Below are 22532 nucleotides of genomic sequence, written 5' to 3'. Positions count from 1 at the left end.
AGAAGCGAACACATGCGTAAGTCGTGCCCACATATGTAAACAGTGTTCAAACCACACACCGCGATTGTTAGAGTAAGAGCAATAATTCTAGTGCAAGACCTCCTCTGTAACTCTAAACAGGTAACCTGTAATTTTTTTTAAAAGGTCCCCTATGGAAATTTTTTAAAGTACCGTAGTTTTACGTTATTCCACAAGCGTGCACAATTTTAAAGCATGACATGTTAGGTATCTATTTACTCAGCGTAACATCATCTTTCACGTTATACAAAAACATTTGGGTAATTATTGTGTTTTGCTTTTTTTAATTAAAGTGTATTTTTTCCCAAAAAATTGTGTTTGAAAGACCGCTGCACAAATACTATGTGACAAAATATTGCAATGGTCGCCATTTTACTGTCTATGGTCTCTGCTAATATATATATATATATATATATATATATATATATATATATATATATATGTTTGAGGATTCTAGCAAAAAATACTAAATTAACCGCTTGCCACCCGCCGGCTATCATGTGACAGCCAGGCGGCATGGCTCTCGTTCTGGGAGGGCGTCACATGACGGCCCTCCATTTAAACAGGCAATGCGCATGATCGTGTGTGCGCATCCCTGTTCCTTCAGTGGCAGTGTGTCACGGAGACACCGCTCGCCACCGAGGGGGGTGAACAGCCATTGAGCATGGCTGTTTACCACGTGATCGGCCGTGATGAAGTCACGGCTGATCACAGGTGGTACCGCCCCACTTTGCATGGCACATGCGCACAATCTCGAGCGCACTGCGCGTGCAATATGGTGGCGGCATGTTCCCCGGAACACTGCTCATCACTGACGCTGGTAAACAGCCATTGGCCGGCGGCTGTTTACCAAATGATTGGCTGTGATCCTTTCACAGCCGATCACTAAATGTCAACAAACCGCGGTAACGAGATGTTACCGGGTTCTCCTCCTCACACACCGATCATGTGTGAGAAGGAGATTACGGTGACATCTCGTTACCGCTTACAGTGTACACCAATCACACTGATTGCCCCCCCAATAAAGAGGACCTGTCACCACCCATCAAAGTACCTGTCACAGTTCATCTGAGTTCCTGTCAGTCCATATGAGTACCTGTCACAGTTCATCTGAGTACCCAAGTACCTGTCGCAGTCCATCAGAGTATCCGAGTACCTGTCACAGTCCATCAGAGCACCCGAGTACCTGTCACAGTCCATCAGAGTACCCAAGTACCTGTCACAGTCCATCTGAGTACCCGAGTACCTGTCACAGTCCATCTCAGTACCCTGAGTACTTGAGTACCTGTCACAGTCCATATGAGTACCTGAGTACCTGTCACAGTCCATATGAGTACCAATTACCTGTCACCGCCCTTCAGAGTACCCAAATACCAGTCACCAGCCCATCAGAGTACCTGAGTACCTATCTGTAGCCCATCAGAGTACCCAAGTACCTGTCACCAGCCCATCAGAGTACCCGAGTACCTGTCTGCAGCTCATCAAGTTACCCGAGTACCTGTCTCCAGCCCATCAGAGTACCTGAGTACCTATTTGCAGCCCATGCCTCATAGAATATAAGTTGGGGTGTTTGCTTTCCAAAATGGGGTCATTTTGTGGGTAATTCTATTGTCCTGGTGCTCAAGGACCTTCAAAAGTGTGATAGGTAGGAATTAAATGAGATGTGTAATTTGTGCTCCTGAAGCCTGAAAGTACTACTTGAATGTTGGGCCTCTGTATGTGGGCAGGCTGTGTAAAAGTCTCACACATGTGGTATTGCCATACTCGGGAAGAGTAGCAGAATGTATTATGGGGTGTAATTTTTGCTATATACAAGCTATGTGTTAGAAGTATCTTATAAATTGACAACTTTGTGTAAAAAAATGCGTTTTCATTTTTTTCCACATTTTCCAAAAACGTCTGGAAAAAAATGAACCGTTTAAAAGACTCATTATGCCTCACATATTATACGTGGGGGTGTTTGCTTTCCAAAATGGGGTCATTTTGTGGGCAATTCCATTGTCCTGGTGCTACAGGGCCTTCAAAAGTGTAATAGGTGGTTGAGAAATGAGATGTGTAATTTTTGCTCGTAGAACGCCTGAAGGTGCTTCTTCAATGTTGGGCCTTTGTATGTGGCCAGGCTGTGTAAAAGTCTTACACATGTGGTATTGCCATACTCGGGAAGAGTAGCAGAATGTATTTTGGGGTGTAATTTGTTGTATGCATATGCTGTGTGTGAGAAATAACCTGATAATTTGACAATTTTGTAAAAAAAAAAAAAAACAATCTTCATTTTGCAAAGAATTGTGGGAAAAAATTACAACTTTAAAAAACTCACTATGCTACTTACTTAATACATTGGAATGTCTACTTTCTAAAAAGGGGTCATTTGGGGGGTATTTGTACTTTCCTGACTTGTTAGTGTCTCAAGAAATGAGATTCACCTGATGTACTGAAGGCCTGATCAGATGTGATCAATTTTCAGTAATTGGCACCACAGACTCTATAACTTTCACAAAGACCAAATAATATACACTCATTTGGGTTATTTTTACCAAAGATATGTAGCAGTATAAATTTTGGCCAAAATTTATGAAGAAAAATTACTAATTAGCAAAATGTTATGACAGAAACAAAGAAAAAGGCATTTTTTTCACAAAATGTACGGCCTTTTTTTTTATTTATAGCACAAAAAATAAAAAAACTCACTAGTGATTAAATACCACCAAAAGAAAGCGCTATTTGTGTGAAAAAAGGTTCATATGGGTACAGTGTTGCATGACTGAGTAATTGTCATTCAAACTGTGAGAGCGTTAAAAGCTGAAAATTGGTCTAGGCAGGAAGGGAGTGTAAGTGCACTGTATTGAGGTGGTTAAACTTGTAAACAAAAAGTTCCAGAAAAGGCCTGGTCTTCAATAGGTTTGCAGATAGTTATACACATAAATGGAGGTCTTTCTATTTTTGTACCTTTTTTCATAAAATTACTTATGAAGTTTACATTACATTGTGTTCTCCTCTTTAATATTAATATATATCAATGTGTTACATTAGTTTAGTATTCTTCAAGTGTTCCTGTGGAGGCAGACATTTTCTGAGTGCAGCCAGTATTCAGCCAGTATTTTTTCAGCTGAGCTACTGAAAAAAATAGCTACCTTAATACCAGCATGTTTTATCATTACCAAAAAATTGCTGCAAAATAATGGGGTGTTCACTTTTCAAAATGTTTGGTCTGTTTTCATTTTTACAGTAAAAAATTAAAAATAAGTAGTGGTTGAATACTCCAAAGAAAAGCTTTACTATCTTCAATCTAAATATAAAAAAACACACTAATGTCAATACAGTGTTCCAAATTAAGAGTGTAAAGCAACAAAATAACAGTGCAAAGCAGCAACTTAACAATGTCAAATCAGCACAGTAAAACAAATATTAATCAACAAAGTTTCGCTACATATAAATTCTTTAAGAAATGCAATAAAATTAATAAAGTCCACAGGAAATGATGAAAAAATATTAAAGCATTCTTCTTCAAACGTTCATTCAGAGCTCCAGCACCTCAAGTGAAAAAGACTGTGTGAATACCACCACCTCTGATAATAAGGGCGCTTTCCAGATCTTATTGACATTCTATATCTAGAAAGGTCAAGCGAGCAATAATCACAACCATCGGTGAGATGTTGTATGCCCCTCTATGGACTTTGGACTGTCTCTCCTCAACTCCAGACCAGCCACGTCAATTCACATGGACGAATGTATAAAGGGAAAGAGATGCTCCAATAGTGTAAAATTGTTTACTAGTTTATTAAAACAATTAAAAGATGCACTTACATCCAATAAGAGATATATACGCTAACTGTAGAGTCTTTCTGGCCGGAAAAACAATACACCCGCGCAATCAGTGTAAACACTATATATCCTAAAAAATTAAATTGTATAAAGTTAATTTGGGTACACTTTTGTAAGACCAAGTAATCATCAGTCAAAGTATCACAGCACTGATAATTTAAAAATGGCCTGGTATTGAAGGGAGTGTAAGATGCTGGTATTGAGGTGGCTAGGGAAATAAAGGCAGTGAAGCCAACAAATAGGCATTTACACATTGAGAACATGTAATGATCTTCAAATTACATTTATGAAACCAACCAATAAACCATTTTCACATGGACAACAATACACAACAGAATATATGCACTGGCATTTTTAACAAGGTAGTGCAAATTATTCACTATATGCAAAACTCAGTAATTCAACGCATCCAAACTGATTTTTACTTACTGTACTGCAATTTTGAGTGCTATCAGTTACTACTAAGCTTTTAACATGTAGTTTATCTGGACTGAGAAGTAGTGCAGGCTGAATATTTTCCACATAAGCCAAAATCTACACAAAAGATCAAAACTCTAAAGCTCAGCCAAAACAGACTCAGCGTTTAGCCAAGTCAAACAAGGGAGCACTCCGTTCGAACAACTAGCAAACAAATAATGTTTATTTACCGAACTGCATAAAAAAATCCGTGGTGATGACCCCTGCTTAACAATCAGAAACATGCTTTAAGAAATTAATCAAATTCTTTTGAATAGAAGCCTATACAGTAGGTACACGTGAGTGTGTGCATATATATATACACGCTTGCATATTTTTTAACCATCGAGTTCTGTTGTATCTAGATAAAAAGATTAGATTTAGCAAGATGAATATTAATAACAGTTAGTTGTTAATTAACCACTTAAGCCCCAGACCATTTGGCTGGCCAAAGACCAGAGCACTTTTTGCGATTCGGCACTGTGTTGATTTAACTGACAATTGCGCGGTCCTGCGACGCAGCTCCCAAACAAAATTGACATCCTTTTTTCCCCACAAATAGAGCTTTCTTTTGGTGGTATTTGATCACCTGTGAGGTTTTTATTTTTTGTGCTATAAACAAAAAAAGAGCGACAATTTTGGAAAAAATGCATTATTTTTTACTTTCTGCTATAATAAATATCCCCAAAAAATATATAAAAAAACATTTCTTTTCCTCAGTTTATGCCGATACATATTCTTCTACATATTTTTGGTAAAAAAAATTGCAATAAGCGTTTATTGATTGGTTTGCGCAAAAGTTATAGCATCTACAAAATAGGGGATAGTTTTATGGCATTTTTATTAATAATTTTTTCTTTACTAGTAATGGTGGCGATCAGGGATTTTTATCGTGACTGCGACATTATGGCAGACAGATCGGACATTTTGGCGCTATTTTGGGACCATTCACATTTATACAGCGATCAGTGCGATTAAAAATGCATTGATTACTGTCTAAATGTGACTGGCGGTGATGGGGTTAACCAGGAGGGGGTGCTACAGGGGTTAAGTATGTCCTAGGGAGTGATTCTAATTGTGAGGGGATGGGATACGTGTGACACGGCACTGATCACCGCATCCGATTACAGGGAGCTGTGATCAGTGTCAGTGTCATTAGGCAGAACGGGGAAATGCTTGTTTACATCGGCACTTCCCCATTCTTCCTCTATGTGAGTCGATCACGAATCCGCGGGACCTGCGATCACACTCACGGAGCTCACGGCAGGTCCCGCGCGTGCCGGCGGCGCGCAAGTGACCACACGGCGGACAATTTAAAGGGATATACCTGTACGCCCATTTGCCTGTCCGTGCCATTCTGCCGACTTAAATGTTCGTGCAGCGGTCGGCAAGCGGTTAATAACCCATCTTCAAACTCCCTGTCCACACCATACAGGCAGTCCCCAGGTTACAAACAAGATGGTTCTGTAGGTTTCTTCTTAAGTTGAATTTGTATGCAAGTTGGAATAGGTACATTTTTTAAGTGTACCTCCAGCTAATTTTTAAGTTTTGAATAGATAGCATAGGGAAGGGTTAACACGTCTGTAACATTTGTTTGCTGTCTGTGCCCCTGTTCAGAAGATTTCACCTCACTTTCTGTCCCTGTGACAATTGGATTTTGAAAATTTTGGGTTGTCGTAGAAACAAGTATTGGAGATAAAGCTTCAGTGGAGACACCTTTTTCCCATAATAACTCTTACAGAAGTGAATTTCCCTTCTTAGGGGTAGATTTCCTCTCACTTCCTGTTGTCTCCCTCCATTTGTAAGTATCAGTCGTATGTAAGTCAGATGTATGTAACTCAAGTATATGTATAAGTGCCTGTATATGGAATTCCCCATTAAAGATTAAAATATAACAATATGCAAACAACATACGGTTGAAATCATGCCATATTAGTTGGATTTCTGTACAATATGCACAGCTGCCTTAGGGCCGGATCCCACTGGTGCGATGTCCGACATCGCATGTGATTCGCACTGCAGTGCAAATCACATGCGATGTCTGTGCTATGTGATTTCAGCCATACAGATAGTATGGCTGAATTTGCATCGCATTCAGACCAAACTCGCACAGGGCCCTTTTTTTGGTCAGATTGCACGGGTGTTCACTCCTATGCGATCCGATTCCTGACTGAATTTGCAGTTCGCACTGCGATATGAAAACTGATTTGGGGGTGTCATTAACTTTTAATTGACACTCCCAGCAGTTTGCATAGGGCAGTGTGAACTGCCACCGGGACACATGCGATGTGGGAACCCACAGTGAATTGGCAGGGGTTCCTGCATTGCTGCAGTGTGAACCGTGCTTTAGAGGTAATCGCAAGCTTTTATAAGAAGCGCTTATTATCACACATGCAGGTCTTCCAAATAGTTGGAAAATCTCTAAATAGTGGATTCAGATCCTTATCTTTTTGTACATCTACTATACAATATTAGCTGGGTACCAGTGAGTTTCAGGACATGTGGATGTCACCTCCACTTTATTTTAATAGTACTTGGGCGAAGATCGTGAATGAGTGCCCATCTCTTTTTGCGTCCCGATTTTGACACTTGTGAATTGAATTGAAAAACTGCTAAAAAAAAAAAAAACTAAAGTAGCATCCAACCAAACTATTCCAAATAGGAACAATAGGAACTTTTTCTATCAACAAGGCTAAAATAGTAGGGGGGCTAGGCACCAGTAAATTATACCTTTTTGAGCGGTTGCTGCATGCTCAAACTCAAAGTATCTTACAGAATGAATAAAGTATATTCTGACCGTATGGCAAATTTATAGATAAAGGATTTATCAGATATCCATAGCTTTGAAACTCATGACAGGCACTTTTCAGTGTAAACTTTTAAATTAGGGTACATTGTAAATTAGATGATCCTCCTATTTTAAAGATCCTGAAATAATACACAGTAGTCCCTATGAAACCATTTTATAGCTGAACCGTTAAATGCTTACAAGTAGTCTTTAAAAGTCAATTAGTCTGTAAATGAAAGCAACAGTTTTTTCCTTTGCCTAGCTCCCCTAAGCTTAGTATTTCATTCAATACTTACTTTAATTACTTTGTATGTGAGGCTAATGGTGGTACATTGGTTGTTAGTGAATCCAAGAATAGATTTGCATTTCACAAAAGAAAATTGAAGAGAACACCTTTGTAAAATATCTATGAGCTTAAAAATAAAAAATGAGTGTCTTTCAAGTAGGAATTATTCAGCTTTAGCCTCAGAAGTCATTAATTATTACATATACAACAAGAGACTGCAGCAAGTTTATTATTTCAATATACTTTTACTTTAAACTAACAAATTATTTCTGATAGGTATTTAAATTATGGTCTATGTTTTATATGGTCAAGTTTATTTATGAGAGGACTTTTGAAAACTTTTCATTTTTAATAATAAGCTGAAATAAAAAAAGGATATATATCATATAAAATCAACAACACTATAGAAGACAATATTTATTTATTTATTTTTATTTATTTATTTCAGGTACTTATATAGCGCCGTCAATTTACGCAGCGCTTTACATATACATTGTACATTCACATCATATTCTGATATCTAAAGTGTGGCAACCATGGTTACCTAATAATACTGAAAAACAAGTGTTCTAGACTTAATGTTTGACAATATAATTGCCTTTATCTGTTTTCTGTTCTAGTCATTTTATAAAATTGTAACACTAAGTACTAGTCTTTGAAACATACTTTCTTTCTCAAGTCATACTATAAATCCTTACTGTACATGCAGCATATAACACTCTAATATGAAATATTATCTTGCCCATCCCAAGAGAACAGCTACTATCACATTAATCAACTTCATTTACAAGCCAAAGCAAATGCAGTAATCCACATCAACCAGTTTTCATTTTTCACCGGTTTGAACCATCCAGAACAATGAACAATTATACTTTACTTGTTGCTACAGACACCTACATGACACAGGATGGCATGCCTTGGTTAAGGTACATATCAAAGAGTATTGCTGAAAGCAGTAGAAAAAGAGATCTTTTCTTCCATTAGTTTAACACAAGGAAGATGAAAATGGATTATTTTTCTTTGGCTCATGTAATAAGATTATTTTGTCACTAAAGCACATGTATGTATTACAGTATAATATAGGGCACAGTTGGAAAGTCTGACACATCAGATGTGTAAAGACAACAGGATATAACATGCATTACAGTTTTTTATGAAAGTAATGTTTGAAATACCAAGGCACCTGAGCATTTTTATTGGGGTATGGGAAAAAAATGAAGAACTTCTGTGGGAATATTTTTTATTTATTTTTATATATATCTATATATATATACATATATATATATATATGTATGTATATATATATATATAGATATCTATATATATATCTATATATAGATAGATAGATAGATAGATAGATAGATAGATAGATAGATAGATAGATAGATAGATAGATAGATAGATAGATAGAACGTAGCCTAGATTGTGATATAAAAATGTACTGTTTGTTATAATTACCTTATCATTGACCAATTATAACTCCTCTGCTAGTCTCTTAAGTACGCAAACCACTAAACTCATCTTAACAAAGGGACCAATCCTACATCACAGGACCTTGCTAACCCTAAAAACTATCAAATCCCCAGACAGAAATCAACAGGAAAAACGACAGGACACAACTGAATTCAAATTAGAGCCAGAAAATGAAGCTTAACAAAGATGGTCCCATCGTCAGAAAGTTGTCAGTCTATGTAAACTTATTTTGCCATTCTAAAGTCTCTTTGCTTAAAAAAGCATGTTAAGCTCCTACTGGACATTACACATTTTATATATTTACATAAAGCATTTTAAAGTAGCAGAAAATAAAAAATGGATAAATACCTCAGTCAGATGTTTAATCAGTAAAAAGCAACTGAAGATACAGACAGTGTAGACAGTGTCAAACAATGGATGTAAAGTCGTCCCACTTGTTACCCTTCCACTTCTCCCGTCTAGAAAGAGCTGCGGGAACATGAAATGCTTGCTACAGCTTTATTCGGGTGCATGATAAAATGTGTCTATCCATCAAAACCTGATGTGTGCGACAAGATTTCTTTTCTCTGCTCTTTTGAAGCATAAATTAAAAAGAAGTCTGAGTCTGGAGCAAGACTTGTTCCTGACCAGTCGGCTTGGTCTTTTAAAGTTGCTCCTGGATGATGCTCGCCATGTGTGGTAGGGTCTCCTGTGGTTTGTTATTTTACTTCAATGGAGGGGGGAGGAACCCAACAAAGCACACTGACCACACTGCATATCAAAATGTAACCATGGAAGCAATTGTCCACTTGTCAGAGCCTCCCAGAAATGATCCAGCCATTCACTGCATTGAATCAATATTGAAGCTTTTAAGATTTATTAGGCTAGGGAATGCTAAATGCAATGCCTTCCACTGCAGAGTTTATAGCCAGGTATTGAACAAGACATTTACTAGTCATCTAATATTGATTCATTTAACTCCCTTATTATTATTTTATTTACAACATGAAATATGTGCATTGTAAAGCTCCCTAAACAATGAAGAGATTCTGGTTCAATTTATAGAATTACAATAAGATCATAAAAGCTGTTTAGTAAAGATGCTTTCCCTTAAGTTTGCCAAAATAACACATTCAAAGCTGTAGAATGCATTTGTTTAGAGAACTAATGCTTTAAATATATGTGTGTATTTAATCACTCTCTACACACTAGAACATACTCTGAGAGCTCTTTTTGACATTTGTTTTAGTACTAAGGCCTCATGCACACTGGACGTTATAATAACGTTATAAAAACGCCAGTAGCTTTGCAGTGAGTTCTTCAACGTTTTTCAGCATTTTTGCAATAGCAGTTTTTAAGGCTTTTCAGTGTTTTTTTAGCATCTCTCAGCCTTTTTTTTTTTAAATCAATGGGATCAAAAATGTTAAAAAATGCAGGTGAGCCATTTATCGGCGTTTTTTTTGTTTTTTGTTTTTTTTACGTTAGAGATTTTTACAGCTGAAAAACTCCTCTCAGAACTCACTAGTTTTGGGGTTTTTTTAAAGCCAAAAAATGCCCTAGTCAAAAACAGTTAATCACAGCCTATGTGTGCATGGACATATAGGATAACATGCTGGAGAGTTTATTGACTGTAGAAAAAAACGTCTGAAGCCAAAAAACAGCAGCTGTAAAAACATCCAAAAATGTCCAGTGTGCATGAGGCCTAAAAGTAAACCTGTTTCTATAAAGAACAGAGTCTGCCATTGCTGAGCTGATCTTTCTGAAAATGCTAATTACCTGGTTGCTATGGGAAATTTAAAATAAAATATACAGTAATGCTTACAATGTGTGCGAATGTATCCATTATTGTACCAATGGTGTAAAAATAAACACTCAATTATCATAGATGAGTAACTTTATTTTTTAGTGTTGGATAGAGTGGAGCGGGATTAGAATCCCTGTCAGTTTTTTTTTGCTGTCTGTGCACCTGTTAAAATGGAGTTTCACCCAAGAGGAGAAGCTCCACTTTGAGGCCTCCTCCCTTCTAAACAGCACTTTTCTTTGGGGTTGGGGGGAGGGGGGGTGCCTGATTTTGATAGATACCCATTCCAACTTCCGCTCGGATCGCCTAGACAATCCGAGTGAAAGTTCTCCTCCTGTCCCTCCCTGCAGTCATCTGAGACACATCACAGGTCCCAGAAGACTGCAGGACCATTCACAGTGCACAGCATGGCTCACGCATGTGCAGTGGCCACCCAGCTCTAGAGCCACAAGCTGCCACAGCCGGGAGTCCACAGTTGAGATGCCGGGGAGAGAAGAGAGAGAGAAGGGATGGCTTGGGTAAGCACATCGCTGGATCCTGGGACAGGTGAGTGTGTTTTTATTAGTAGTTTATGTAGCTGCTGACTTTTAATAAACACAAAATAACCCAGAGCTCCTCTTTAAAGATGGCAGTATGGCATCATCCACTGTTGGATGGAGAAACTAATTTGGGGTTATTTAACAGTGAAGGCCACAATTATGTGTTATAATCCAGAACAACCAGATAATATAGTCTATCGGTGAGCACAATAAAAGTGTTGCTGAATGACTGCTATATGCACTTCATGGTCCGCTGCTTTAGTAGCTTTTTTGAAAAAGTGGGCTCATAGTGCATTCAACAGAAGTGCATTATATGAATTCAATTAATAAGATACCAAGGGAGTTCTTAAGGAACTCTATGAGGAAATTTGAGAATATCTGGTCACAATGGCTTGAGGCTATGTCTCCGGGAGTGTATTTTATACAATAAGTTTGTATTGATTGTAAACTGCAAATAAAAAGAATCTGATAAAAAACATAAATAAATAAGACACCAAGGATGACCATAATTGCAGCCAGATCTCTCACCAACAATGATAACCATTAGGATCTCTATTCTCAGAATTGTATAATGTTGTTCCCTCATTTCCAGACTCCAGAATGCATTGAATCTTTATATGGGAAACAGAGAACACTAATAGATTCAACAAATGCATTCAACAGTCCGAAGTGCTTGTTATTGACTGGGAATTAACTCATTGCATGGACCTGTTTTCACAAAGCGCTCATACTGATTGAACTGCATAAAGTAATACTATGGGCACCCTTGGGACAAGTATACTCCAAGATAAAGAGGAGGCATTCATAAAAAAGTATGGTATGTTGGATGCTTTTCTGCAAGAAAAGTCTCCAAGTGTTTCTGGGGTGTGGGGACATTGTTATTTATTAACAGATCAGGGGAATCTGTGCTGATGAAAATATGTGAGACTTCTTCTTCTGAAAATGCTAGATGCGTTGCTGTAGTGGTCCTCTGGCTTCAATACTTTCTGAATGACTGACCCAGAACAAGTATGCAGATCAAGAGTGCTGACTTCACTCTGAATATTTTTCCAGGTCTGTGACTTAGCCTAGGTTCACACCAGTGCTGTTGCAAAGTCATGCATTTTTCATGAGAGCTGGAGCCAGCCCCAACCCCCCCCCCCCCCCAGTCTGGTGTGCCACTGTGTGCTGGGGAAACAGATTGAGAAATGAGCAATCAGAGGTCATGTGATCGCTCAGTTCTCAGTGTTAGTCTGTGTGGGACAGCTGCAGCATCACACAGATACTGCAGCTTGGAATTTTTTTTTTTTTCAAAAGCCCATACACCTCCTTTAAAGTAGCTGTAAACCCTTACATATGCACAGTGAACTGGCTAGCCTAAAGCCGCGTACACACGAGCGGAATGTCCGACAGAAAAAGTCAGATGGAAGCTTTTCATCGTCTATTCTGGTCGTGTGTGTGCCTCATTGGACTTTTTTTTTTCGAAAAATTCTGACAGACCTAGAAATAGAACATGTTCTAAATATTTCCGACGGAACCAATTCCTATCGGGAAAACTGCTCGTCTGTATGCTGTTCTGACGGACCAAAACCATGCATGCTCTGAAGCAACTACAAGACGGAAGCTATTGGCTACTGGCTATTGAACTTCCCTTTTCTAGTCCCATCGTACGTGCTGTACGTCACCGCGTTCTGGACGGTCGGACTTTGGTTTGACCGTGTGTAGGCAAGACCACTTGAATGGAATTCCGTCGGAGAAACCTTCGGAGTTTATTCCGACGGCAAAACCGGTCATGTGTACGCGGCATAAGGTGATACATAGACATGAAAAAAATCCTCCAACATAAGTTCTAACTATTTATCTTTTTTTCTTATTTTATTTTTACCTCCTCTCTACATCAGTTCAAATGCAGAATTTACACAGCATGTCTGAGCTTCCAGAGGCAGAGGAGGGGATCTGATGTCACACAGAGAGGAGAGCTGAGTGTAATCTGAGACCTGGGTGGAGGGAAGGGACACCCCCACCCCCTCTACACAGCACACAGGGAGACATGCACAGATAAGGCTAGCAATCGCAGGCTGTGTGCTTGAGCTCCCCTCTCCTCCTCTGCCTTTAGTATGTAACAGTGTCTCTTTAATGTAATAACTCAGGAAATTTATGAAAATTAACATTACTGTATCAATTGTTTGCAGACTATGACTACGAAAATGCTCCCACCTTAACCAGCTAAGGACCAGCCGCCGCAGTTGTATTGCGGCAGGTTGGCTCTCCTGGGTGAATCGCAACAATCGTACGTCGGCCACTTTAAGACCACTAGGGGGCGTGTGCCCACGGTGTGACGCCGGAGCCCTTGCACCAGGCTGGCGGCCGCAATGTCTGCCGGCCGGCCACCCGCGATTTCTCCTGAGAGACACAGAACGGGGAACTGTCAATGTAAACAGACAGATCCCCATTCTGTCAGGGGAGGATAGACAGATTTGCTGTTCCTAGTGATTAGGAACAGTGATCTGTCTCCTCCTCTAGTCACTACACTGCCCCCACAGTTAGAAACACCTCCCTAAGGAACATTTAACCCCTTGATCGCACCCTAGTGTTAACACCTTCCCTGCCAGTGACATTTATACTGTAATCAGTGGCTATTTTTAGCTCTGATTGCTGCATAAATGTCAATGGTCCCAAAAAGTGTAAAAAGTGTCCAATCTGTCTGCTGAAATGTCGCAGTTCCTCTAAAAATTACAGATCACCACCTTTACTAGTAAAAAAAAAATTAATAAAAATGCCTTAAATCTATTCCCCTATTTTGTGGACGCTTTAACTTTTGCGCAAACCAATCAATATACCCTTTTTGAGATTTTTTTTACCAAAAATATGTACCAAAAAACATATAGGCCTAAACTGATGAAGACATTTGTTTTTTTTTTATTTTTTTTATTTGGATATTTATTATAGCAAAAAGTAAAAAATATTGTTTTTTTTTCAAAATTGTCAGTCTTTTTGGGGCTTTTTTTGTTTATAGCGCAAACAATTAAAAACGCAGAGGTGATCAAATATCACCAAAAGAAAACTATTTGTGGGAAAAAAAGGACATCAATTTTGTCAATTTTGTTTGCATAAAATGTCGCACGACCACGCAATTGTCAGTTAAAGCGACGCAGTGTCGTATCGCAAAAAATGGCCTGATCCTTAAGGGGGCAAATCCTTCCGGTCCTTAAGTGGTTAAAATCTTACAATTAAAGGAGTTGCAAAGGCAGAAGTTTTTTTATCTTAATGCATATGCATTAAGATAAAAAAAACTTCTGTGTGTAGCAGCCTCCCCAGCAGGGGCGGCCTGTCCATTAAGGGCACATGGGCTCTGCCCCCCCATCCACGCGTCCGGCCCTTTTCAGGATACTGGATGCATGGATTCCAATGGGGGGTGGGTGCTTTTTTGAAGCACCCGATTAGAGCCAGAGGCTCTAATAGGCTTCAAAATAGGGTGGGCCGGGGCGCAGGGAATGCGAACTTAGCCCACTCAGGTGTGTTACAATAGCGACTGAATATTCGCTATTGTAACACTATCCTCCTTCCGGCCAATCAGGAAGCAGGTCTTGAGACCTGTCACCCGATTGGCTGAAAGGACAGGCGATCCTATTAGACTCCTAAGAGGGGAGGAGACGCACGTTCACCACGATGGAGGAAAGGACACAGGAGCCGCTGCCCGATGCCTGCTGCCGCTGCCCAATGCTGATACCCGCTGTCTGCCACCTGCCACCTAGATGGGGTAAGTGCCACACCGACCAGCAGACAGCGAGTGGGCTGGGGGGTTTGAGGTGTCGCCGGTCGCTGGGGGGGTGGTTGTTTACAGCCCCCCCACCAAAAAAAAAAAAAAACACCAGCCGCGACTGCTTCCCAGGACCCCCTGATAACTTACCTTACCCCATCTCTCTCCAGCCATGCCCACGAGTGTCTTAGCTGTCCCGGACTCTCCTCCTGATTGGCTGAGACACAGCAGTGGCGCCATTGGCTCCTGCAGCTGTCAATTAAAGTCAGTTAGCCAATCAGGGGAGAGAGGCGGAGGGGCTGGGCTGGGGCTCCGTGTCTGAATGGACATACAGAGCTGTGACACGACTCGGGTGCCCCCATAACAAAATGCTGGCTGTGGGGGCACTTGATAGGAGGAAGGGGCCAGGAGCAGCGAAGAGGGACCCGAGAAGAGGAGGATCAGGGCTGTTCTGTGCAAAACCAACTGCACAGAGCAGATAGGTATAACATGTTTGTTTTTTTATTTTATTTTTTAAACGAGACTTTACAATCACTTTAAATTTAACTTACATTTTAAAACCTGCAAAGTACTAGTTGTATGGCTGTTATGATGATCAAATGGCTTCACTACTTTATGTGTTAGCAAACTGCAAGCATAAAGAATAATGCCCCGTACACACGGTCGGATTTTCCGATGGAAAATGTCCGATCGGAGCGTGTTGTCGGACATTCCGGCCGTGTGTGTGCTCCATTGGACATTTTCCATCGGATTTTCCGACACACAAAGTTTGAGAGCAGGCTATAAAATTTTCTGAAAACAAAATCCGATCACGTCAATTCTGACCGTGTGTGGCCAGTTCCGACGCACAAAGTGCCACGCATGCTCAGAAAAAATTCCGAGACGGAACAGCTCGGTCTGGTAAAATTAGCGTTCGCAATGGATACAGCACTTTCGTCACTTCTTCTTTATAATGTGAGAAGAATGAAGTAGTTTTGCTGCTCATATTCACACAGACTTCTCACAAACTTCTTTCTTTACTATTTAACGGGACTCCCTCAATATATTTGGATGTGTCACATCTGACAAAATAATTTTTGGGTTGTTTTTTTTTTTTTTTTTTTTTTAAAGACTGTTTTTTTGGTTTTTTTTTAGGTTTGTATTTTTTTCAAGGCTGATCTTTGTTTTATTTTATTTTTAGTTTTACTCCATAATATTTTTGTGTGTGTTTTGTGTGTCAAGTTACCACAACACCATTGGTATCTTATATTATTTAATCTCAAGGAGATTGTTGGTGTTGGTGTCCTTTGTTAATTTCACATTGTACTTTAGAAATGTACCTGAATCCTCACAAACAAACTGTCCTTTTTCAAGGAAAAAACACATAGGAGAGTATAATTGAAACAAAAAATCCTTTATTAAGGGCTCAGAACCAAACAAAGAGGGAGACAACGCTGGATAAACAGCAGAAATTGGCGAAGCCTTGGACCCCCAGGGCAGACATCAATTCTTTAACATCAAAATTGGTGGCCTGAGGAGTCCATATATAAGGGAGTGCAGTCTGGTCCAGAAGTCCCAGAGATCATGAAAGCAGCAGATGACATCTGTGTCCCCAGGCTGTGGTACTACAAGAGACTGCATCTTTTGCCAGACCAGACTGGACCCAGGGTCATCACTTTCTGGTCTTTCCACGCTTCCTTCCCAGCTGTGGCTCTGGTGTTGGAGATGTGGCAAGAGGAGGAGTAGAACCTGGAGGAGGAGGAGGAGGAGGAGGAGGACCTGGAGGAGGAGGAGGACTAGTAGGACCTGGAGGAGGAGGACCATGTGTGAGGTTACAAATGTGGGTAGCAGATGTTATTTGGCCCCTCAACCCCTTATTGAGAGCTTCCAACATTAAGGACTCACACAGGAGTTGTTGGCCCTCCTCCATCTGCAGCATTTTGCAGGCAGTTATGCAAGCAAAGTCCTCCTCCACAGTGTGGGGGGTTCTCAGGGCCTCTGTAGCCTTCCAAAAGAGGCCTATGGCAGCCTCCTCCAGGGTACTCCTCTTCCTGCCACGTTGTTTTTGCGGGTGTAGGGGAGGGACCTGGATATCAGGCAGCCTGCTTGGCCCGGCCACCTCCTGGCTGAGACTGCACTTGTAGTGCAAAGTGTCTTTGCCTTTAGTAAATAACACCCAACAGTGCTTTGTATAAGGTTACACAATCACACCATTTTCAGGACTCACCACATTTCTGTCAGGGTCAGCTAAAACAAACACAAGCAGTAAATGTCACCAAAGATTTCCTTATTTTTTTTTTATTTGATAAAGGTTTCACACATTGTCTGGCATATTGATGGCCCCCCTACCCGCAAAGAACTCAAGGGAGGGCAAGCCAGGACGGCCACTTTCAAGCGCCATCAGGGTTGGTTCATTTTGAATTCCGGCCTCAGGCCCAACTGAGCCAGCATAGTTTGCAGAATGTTTCCTTAAAAAGTTGTGTAGAACACAGCATGCCAGGATAATATGATTCAGTTTGTACTCCACCATATGTATGGGTGTAAGAAATAGGCAGAACCGGCTGGCCATGATTCCAAACGTGTTCTCCACCACTGTTCTGGCTCTGGCCAGCCGGTAATTAAAAACCCTCTGGTCCGGGGTGAGGGTCCTCATAAGGAATGGCCGCATAAGATGGTCCCCAGCGCAAAAGCTTCATCCGCAATGAAGATGAATGGGAGTCCTTCCACATTGTCTTCTGGAGGTGGCAAGTCCAAGCTGCCATTCTGGAGACGCCTGTAAAACTCCATCTGGGCGATGACTCCACCATCGGACATCCGGCCATTCTTCCCCACGTAAACATACAGGAACTCGTAATTAGCCGACACCACGGCCAACATCACAATACTATTGAACCCCTTATAATTATAATAGTACGACCCCGAGATGGGTGGTAGGGCGATGTGGACGTGTTTCCCATCAATTGCCCCTCCGCAGTTAGGAAAGTCCCACTGCTGGGCAAAGTGGGAGGCCACAGTCTGCCATTCCTGTGGCGTGGAAGGAAACTGTTGAGGAAAACCAAAAAAAAAATAGTCATTTTGCACATAAACAGGGAAAGCTGATTAGACAACATTCTTGGCCAACATCAAGATAACATTTATTAATGGGAATTTTTAAACACCCAAGTATAAGGTACACCTATCATATTCCCCCCCCCCCCTCCTGGGCCCTTTCTAACATTATGGGGGGGGGGAGCTCTTGGACAGGTAACCCTTTCCACTTCATTGAGATATGAATGCCTAAATAATGGGTATTACTTTGAACAGCCCCTCCTTAGTTACACTATTGGCAGCCCACTTTACAGGTAAGAAGTGTCATAATACAAAGATATAAATACACACTGTACACATTTGAGCACATTTGGACATTCTGCTATTACCTATCAAGATAATAATAGGTTAAAACTTTAAACAGTACCATTTGAAAGTATTCAGGCAGGCCCTTGCACTACATGCTTTGGGAAATTCATCCATACATCTGACCACAAAAGAGATGGGTATAGTGTGTATGGGTTTGGCAAAGTCAGCAGATAGATGATTGAGGATAGATAGAGAATTGGTATCAGCTGACTTAGCAGTTGGGGGGAGGGAGGGTTCTAAATGATTTGTGGACCCCCAAAAAAAGCCTCTGGCACTCTGCCTGAATTTAAAGCACAAATCACATTTCTAAACATTTTAGGGGGTGTTTGGGGTAAAGCACTACTATGGAGCTGATAAAATACATTGTTAAGTGACTACATGAGGTGAATATAGGGCCAGGAGAGCATGCTGGGGAGGTAAGTGAAGGCAAATATGTATGAAGAACAACAAAAATAATTACATAAAAATCCAGCATGCATGAGGACAAAGGGGACATTCACAGCATATTATAATCATGGTAATTAGGGAATGAGGAAAGAAATACAATACATTAGCAAACATTAAATACAATAAAATGTGATATTAAAGGATAAAAATCTTACCTTAATATACTCCTTCTGCAGGACCTGAATGATGGCAGAACAGGTCTCTGGGATAATGATCCCCAGAGCCTGGGGGGAGATGCCTGTCGAGAACTTGAGGTCCTGCAGGCTTCTCCCCGTCGCCAAGTACCGCAGGGTGGCGACGAGCCTCTGCTCCGGAGTGATGGCTTGCCTCATGCAGGTATCCTGCCTGCTAATATAAGGGGTCAGCAAAGCCAACAAACGGTGAAATACGGGGTCCGTCATCCGAAGAAAGTTCCTGAAATCATCAGGATTATTCTCACGGATCTCACGGAGCAAAGGCATATGAACTCCTCCCCACCCTGTTCATGGACTGGAATTGTGTCAAGGTTAGGACCCCAACACCAAGCCCCCGCACAGCACGAACTTTACGAGGAGTACGTATACGCAACATGGCTAGAAAATGGTCGGCTGCTAAGAACGAAGTAACAGAACGCACTAAAGAACAGCAAGGCCTGTGAAGAGCGACCTGAAAAACAGTAACGAACAAACAAGAACACAATGACTAATCAAAGTCATGCGTAGCTTGCTTGCACGCACTGAAGAGCAGATACAAACCCACAAGCACAAATTGAACAGCAGAAAACGATCTGAAAACCACGAGTCTGAAAAAGCACGAATGGTCTCTCACCAAACTTTTACTAACACGAGATTAGCAAAAGGAGCCCAAAGGGTGCCGCGCTTGGTTCTGAACTGGCCTTTTCTAGTCTTGTCGTACGTGGTTGACGTCACCGCGTTCTTGGCGATCAGAAATTCCGACAACTTTGTGCGACCGTGTGTACGCAAAACAAGTTTGAGCCAGCATCCGTCGGAAAAAATCCTAGGATTTTGTTGTCGGAATGTCCGATCAATGTCCGACCGTGTGTACGGAGCATAAGATTCAGAAAAAATGATGATAACTTTATCTGCATACTTTTTCTGGGACATCGACTCAAAGAGATGACAGCCAAGCAACAATCATATTCAGAAGGAGAGTAAACATTACCAACCTCACTGTTAAAGATAAAAATGATTATATGATGAGCTGTTTTTAAGTCTCATGCATATATATTAGGAAACACATACCGAATGACATATTTGCACAGCTTGCCCCCCCCCCCAGAGTTGTGTTCCAAAGCAGCATTTGGATGGTGATGAAAGGAATGCCACAATGGATTAGTCCAATTAACAGACAAGCTGCTGCTTTCAATAGAATAAAAGGAGATCTGCAATTACTTTAATAATACAAACATGTATTATAACATCTAATATTATCTGTTACATGCAATTCTTTTTCAAAAGCAATGCAGATTTCATACTACTGTTAGGTCTTGACGTGTCAATGTCCAAAGATTTGGTAACAGGCACGGATTCAGGACATGTCTACACAGATTCAGAAATAATATAAACCCATATAAAGGGTCACTCTAATGCAAGAGGTGTGTAACTGGCCAGATCACCAGGTGAAAACAGAGGGGGGGGGGGGCCTAAAAAATTAAAACTAATGCAGCCATCTTATCTAATTGATCATCTGATTGGTAAGCTGCAATATATTACATTTTTTTGTTTTGGGTGTAATACTGCTTTAGTGTTTATGCTTGTAAAGCTATATGTATGAAATGAATAGACTCCAGCAATTTAAACTCCTCAACGTTGATAAAAAAGACAATGGTTGCTTATCAAAGTAAAAGTGTTTATATGCAGTATATATGAGAAGCCATGTCACAAAAATTCAATAGTATTTTGGCTTGGTTGGCACTGGTATGTAAAGCATCTATTTTAGAGGTTGTTCACATAGGATTCCCTGCTAATTTAGTATATCCGTCCTCCCATTTTGTGTTTTTTTGTGGTAAAGCCATAGTAACTGGAGCCTAATTATTGTCAGAGTATTGTTGGTAAGCTGTTGGATAGTTAGGAGTACCCAGTTATTTCCATTGGCTCCATAGAAAGTCATTGCTACAAGTATACTGGAGGCTTGAATGATTTACAGAAAGTGGCGGTCCTGATGTCCAGATTCTAGCTCTTTTTTTTGTCTAGTACAAGATAAAAAATAAAGCAGATATCTAGTTATCTGCTATGAAAAACGAGGACATTGTTTATCTTCAAGTTTTTAAAAAGCAAGTCAAACAGAGGGTTTGGCATATTTATCACACTTTGGAAGAAAAGCTGAAATATCTTTCTCTTTGATTATCACTCTTATGCCCCGTACACACGGTCGGACATTGATCGGACATTCCGACAACAAAATCAATGGATTTTTTCCAACAGATGTTGGCTCAAACTCGTCTTGCACACACACAGTCACACAAAGTTGTCGGAAAATCCGATCGTTCTAAACGCAGTGACGTAAAACACGTACGTCGAGACTATAAACGGGGCAGTAGCCAATAGCTTTCGTCTCTTAATTTATTCTGAACATGCATGGCACTTTGTGCGTCGGATTTGTGTACACACGATCGGAATTTCCAACAACGGATTTTGTTGTCGGAAAATTTTATAGCAAGCTCTCAAACTTTGTGTGTCGGAAATTCCTATGGAAAATGTGTGATGGAGCCTACACACGGTCAGAATTTCTGACAACAAGGTCCTATCACACATTTTCCGTTGGAAAATTCGACCGTGTGTACGGGGCATTAGGGTAATTTATCAAATATTGTTTAAAGACCAAAGTGATTTTTTTTTAGCAAAGTCTGGCTAGGTAAAGTAAAAAAAAAATTAAGTCTGCCAAGAGACTTAAAAAAAAAACTGAGGAAAAAGAAAGTTGTAAAGATTTTAAAGAGTTACATCTCAAGTGTTTGCTAATGCAGATAGTGAAAAGTATCATAGTGTAAAGGGATACACATTCGATTTATGGAAAGATAGTCCACCATTGACACTAATGCTGACTGTCTTTTTATAAATAGACAAAATTAACCACTTCAGCCCCGGAAGGTTTTACCCCCTTCCTGACCAGAGCACTTTTTACAATTCGGCACTGCGTCGCTTTAACTGCTAATTGCGCGGTCATGCAATGCTGTACCCAAACGAAATTTGCGTCCTTTTCTTCCCACAAATAGAGCTTTCTTTTGATAGTATTTGATCACCTCTGCCGTTTTTATTTTTTGCGCTATACACGGAAAAAGACCGAAAATTTTGAAAAAAAATGATATTTTCTACTTTTTGTTCTAAAAAAAATCCAATAAACTCAATTTTAGTCATACATTTAGGCCAAAATGTATTCGGCCACATGTCTTTGGTAAAAAAAATGTCAATAAGTGTATATTTATTGGTTTGCGCAAAAGTTATAGCGTCTACAAACTAGGGTACATTTTCTGGAATTTACACAGCCTTTAATTTATGACTGCCTATGTCGTTTCTTGAGGTGCTAAAATGGCAGGGCAGTACAAAACCCCCACAAATGACCCCATTTTGGAAAGTAGACACCCCAAGGAATTTGCTGAGAGGCATGTTGAGCCCATTGAATATTCATTTTTTTTGTCCCAAGTGATTGAACAATGACAAAAAAAAAAAAAAAAAATTACAAAAAATTGTCACTAAATGATATATTGCTCACACAGGCCATGGGCATATGTGGAATTGCACCCCAAAATACATTTAGCTGCTTCTCCTGAGTATGGGGATACCACATGTGTGGGACTTTTTGGGAGCCTAGCC

The 22532-nt window shown here is 40.3% G+C and overlaps 1 protein-coding gene across 2 annotated transcripts in view; it reads right to left on the bottom strand.

The window, feature by feature from the left end:
* Positions 1 to 9557, bottom strand: part of ADGRV1 (adhesion G protein-coupled receptor V1) — a 774317-nt gene extending 764760 nt beyond the window's left edge. For both annotated transcript variants that reach the window (XM_073624499.1, XM_073624500.1), the window contains exon 1: positions 9192 to 9557. The gene's annotated coding sequence lies outside the window, so the exon portion shown is untranslated. The remainder of the gene's footprint in view (positions 1 to 9191) is intronic.
* Between the last annotated feature and the right edge of the window lie 12975 nt (positions 9558 to 22532).

The sequence above is a fragment of the Aquarana catesbeiana genome, linkage group LG01 (genome assembly GCF_042186555.1).
Source record: "Aquarana catesbeiana isolate 2022-GZ linkage group LG01, ASM4218655v1, whole genome shotgun sequence".
Classification (NCBI taxonomy): Eukaryota; Metazoa; Chordata; class Amphibia; order Anura; family Ranidae; genus Aquarana; species Aquarana catesbeiana.
This window is presented reverse-complemented; position numbering and strand designations above follow the sequence as displayed.